The sequence below is a fragment of the Gekko japonicus genome, unplaced genomic scaffold (genome assembly GCF_001447785.1).
Source record: "Gekko japonicus isolate JY-2015 unplaced genomic scaffold, Gekko_japonicus_V1.1 scaffold61, whole genome shotgun sequence".
In the NCBI taxonomy this organism is placed as follows: domain Eukaryota; kingdom Metazoa; phylum Chordata; class Lepidosauria; order Squamata; family Gekkonidae; genus Gekko; species Gekko japonicus.
In genome coordinates, this window is record NW_015164183.1 from 1,216,751 (window position 1) to 1,221,362 (window position 4,612).

Sequence of the window (4,612 nt, forward strand, 5' to 3'; positions counted from 1 at the left end):
AGCGGGGTGGCCAGAAGCAGGGGGCGGGGCTTCGTCATGTGCCCCGCCCCCGTACCTCACCCGGGGGAACTGCGATCCCCCACGATCCCCCCCGAAATGACCTCTGCTCTTCTGGTTTATTTATTCAGTTGGATACTGTGAGGTAAAGACAAAACTTTTGCTCCCATCGCCTGCAGTTCTCCCTCAAACTGCCAGTCAAGACCAACTCAGATGGAGGCTTGAAAGACTGCATCTTACCAGTTTGAACAGAAACCATAGGCACTGGGAGAGTTGCGCCAGGCTTGATGAAGGAGAAGAACAGTGTTTCCTCTAAGATGAGTTAGACCGATTTCCCACAAGCACTGCTCCACTCTCGCTCTTCCCTTTTGCCCCAATGGTACATGTCAATTTCACACAAGCTGCTACGCGGTTGCATTTTGCCCTGCAGCTTCACGTGATTTTCCCCCTACTCAAGCCTGTTTTTTGAGGATTGATAGACACGGGAAAAATCACGCTGAGCTGCAGGGCAAAATGCGGCTGTGCAGCAGCTTGTGTGAAATTGACATGTACCATCGGGGCAAAAGGGAAGAGTGAGCGCGAAGCAGCGCTTGTGGGAAATCGGCCTTAGTGTGGCTTGCTCACAACTTTAATGCCAGTAGCTCACAAAGCAGAATTTTTGCTCACAAGACTCCACAGCTTAGAGGGAGCATTGGAGCAGACCCACTTCTGACATGGTGTGGTGTGTGGCTCATCTGTAAAGCATACTCACTGTGAAGGTGGGTAAATGGTCTGCCATAAGGCCAGAGAGACGCAGTAGGCAGGATGTCTTCAGAAACCTTTTTTAATGTTCAGAACAGCAAGGCAGGAGACAACTTAGACTTAACAGAGATGGAGTTCCACTTAGGACATAAGCCTGTCTCTTAAAGAGACAGGTTCCATATACTATAGGCACTATCCAACTCAGTTGGCTGAAGCCACATAAAAGTTTTGTTAATCAGCATATCTGAGTAACTATCAATCCCAGTTCTCTGTAGATGTTGGTTAGCAGAGCATTTACTGTACTAAGCTTTGCCCCAGGAACCTTTTTAGTCACAAAGCAGCCCAAACTCAAACTGCTATGTTTCAGCTACCCTGCCAGTGTATGCTTTAAAATACCCAGCTAAAGCAGTTTAGGAACAAACAAATGAAAAAGATCTAACACCTGAGGCAAATAAACTCTGAGCCTATAAGGATCTAACACCAAATACAAGGTCTTGACTTGAAAAATCTGATTTTCACTCCTTTATTTTGAATTTTTTGTAACATCTAGCCTGATGAAGAGTTCGGATCAATATTCCCTCTAAGCTGTGGAGTTTGTGAGCAAAAAATCTACTTTGTGAGCTACTAGCATTAAAATTGTGAGCGAGCGATTTGGCTACTGCATAAATCAGTTTGCTCTGGAGCCATCCTTCCAGAGCGAAGACAAAAAAGTGTGAGCTGGAGGCTAAAAACTGTGAGCTAGCTCACACTAACTCAGCTTAGAGGGAACACTGGTTCTGATCATCTTGAAAGTGTGGACAGTGTTTCATGTCATTTCATGCCCTAATAAATGGTATTACATGGATTTTGGTTCTTGTTCTGGATTTTGTGTGGGTCAATATAGCTGTGTACAACTGTATTCTAAATATTCTCTAGTATATTTCAAAGCACTCAATGGGCAGCCTAAATGCACATTATTGTCCATGGAGATCAACCAAACCCAGGTGTGTGAATCATACATAACAGACCAATCATTGGCCCCTACATTACAAGTGGATATTGTTTTGTCTGCAGTGATTCTTGCCTTCGCTTGTTTTGCTGCAGCTAAACCAAAAACACAGGCATAATTGTTAAGAGATTCACCTGCTATGAAGCCCCCATCCACTTCCCTCCCCTCAGAGGCAAGATTTTCCCTCCATTTTTCTTTCCCTGTCTGACTGAGCCACTCTAGTAATGTGTTGTCTTCTTTCCCAAAGAACTCTGGCTATCCCACCCTGTCAAAGTATAATATTTTGACTGTTTGTTCAGCCCAGGAACCTGAGGCAAGGATTGGAAGCCCCCTTTAACTTTAATGGCACTTGAGATGTTCTTTATATCCCAAATATTTTATTCATCATAGAAAGGAAAGGTCAGGTGAAATCAGGTGTTGAAATTATGAAGTAAAACTAGTACAAGCACAGACTTTAGTTCTTATTTTTCAGGCTAATGAAACTATTCAAAGGCTGCGGTCACACGGAGCAATAGCTACGCTACTGAGATGGATGATAGGTGGATTTTCCGGGCGTGATCACACCGCAACATCTGGGAAGCATAGAGCTCCCATGGCGAACCCGAGGCTTCCTGCCGAAGATGCGGAGTTAAAAACTAGTACCTCCGAGGTACTAGCTTCAGGAAATCACGAGGCAAGGGTTGGCGTCTGATCATGTTTCCGGTGGTAGTCCATGGCATCCGGCGCCTGCCCATGTCCCTTTCCCCCCCCAAGTCTCCACAGGATGCGCACAAGCACCCAACGGCGCATGCGCACGAAGAGGAAAGAAAAAGTTCCATTGCTTCGCAGAATCGCGCATGCCGTTGGTGAGATCGAGCTGCGCCACTTCTTTGCCGAGCTGCAGGATCTTCATGTGATCGCCACCTCGCCCCTACCCACGGGACCTCGATGGGACCTGTGATCGGGCGGCTGTGCATTATTTTGCTCCGGGTCAAACTGCCACGCTTCCCCCCCCCATGCATTTTACGGCCTGTGTGACTGGGACCAACGTTACTTAAATCTTTATGTTGAGAGGCTTTTGTTCCAGTGTTTTCCTCAAACACTTCAGTATACTTTCTTTGAGTATTTTCTGACTCTTTTGGTTTCCAGAAGGCTGGTACTCTCTTTCCAGTGCCCAAACCCCTTATCTTGGAACACCAATAATCGCCTTGAGTTTGTAACTGGCTGTTAAGGTCTCTAAAGGCAGTTTTGAACCACACCAGACCAGGGATCTCTGCATTCTTCAGAGCTGTCACCCTGTTTAGACTGGGTAGGGGAATTCCTTCTCTCTCTAGAAGATCTATCCCCTTTCCTTGGTCCGAATAGGAGTCTCCCTCTAACTACGCACTTGTTCTTGCCAATTTTCCCCAGTTCTCCTGTCTGTGTTCTCAGTCAGGGCTGAATTCCAAAACTGGCAGTACTCATTCTTCTTAGATATGGCTGAAATCAGACTGTCAGTACTCAATCAAGGCAGAAATCTGACTGACTTCACCTCAACATCCACTTCAGAAGTTTTTCTCTGCTCAGCCGGTGCTGACCAATCAAATTGCTTGAAGCATCCTCTCATTCTAGGCTTTATGTTTCTGTGATGAATTAACCCTTCACATACTCTGTTTGTACAGCACTTCTAAGCTGTTAAAAAGTGCAATCCGTCACACCTGCTCTGGGGAAAAAAAACCCTGAATTGCCGATTAGTTGTATTTATGCCACTCTGGCTCCTAGGATTGTAATTTCCACCTGCTAAGTTGTTAAGCAACAGTTGAAAACATTAGTAGGTTTAAATGCAACTGTAAAAAAAATACTTGCTGGAATATGTATGTGTGTGTGTGTTCATATATATATAAAGGAAGCCAGCCTAGCATCAAGCCCTGTCAAGAATGGTGCTGAACTTAATTACTGAGGTGAAGATCAAGTGTCAGTTGGAGAACTATATTTACAGCCATCAGTGGAAATCAAATTTTTCTATATTATGTACAAACAGCTTGTGCTAATTAGTGTGAAATTTAATTTGTACTAATCAGTGGAAAGAAGCGCCAAAAGAACTTGTCATGTTAATTTGTGCTTTTCACAGAATGCTGGATGGGGAGGGGAAAACAACAACAAGCCTGCTGAAGAGGTTGTGTTCGGGGACAAAAGGTAGGTCAGGAACAGCCTTTAAAGTCAGTCTGATGCTCCTGCTTTTGGCCTTCTATATAGACTTTGTAGCAGTAAAAGAACTGATCTTCACTTTCCCCTTCAAGCTTCACTTAATTTTACAGGGAGAAATGGGAAACATAAAATATGGCTAGTTAGTTCACACAGGCATATAAAATTCAGTTATCCATGGCTTCTTTGTCCTCATGCCCCTCCTTAATTCCTTGATCCAAGTATTCTAAAACTCCTGTATTTACCCTTTCTGCCAACAGCACAAGTTTCTTTCCTTAAGCCTTACAATTAGTGAAACCAACTTACTGGGGACTGAATTTGCGGCCTGGGCCAGGAGATGAGCACAATAAGGTGTCTGTTCCATGTGGCTGACTGGATTCAGGGCTTGGGCTCCATGCCCTGTGGCACTTGGCCAGGCACCCAATCACTAGGGTAACTGCCAGCCTTTCTGGTAAGAGGCATTCCCAGAGATGAACTGTCAGCTTTGCAGTGCCGGATTTACGCATAAACTAAATAAGCTACAGCTTAGGGCCTCGCAATCTGCTGGGGCCTCAAATAAAAGCACAAAAAAATATAAAAAATGATTTTAAAAATCTCATAGAACAATCACTCAAATGAAGTCAGACATATCACAATGATAAATTCTAAATAATTTTAAATATACAAAATATAGGTAAAGGTAAAGGTTTCCCTTGCTCAAAAGCCAGTTCCAGAGAGGGCCCT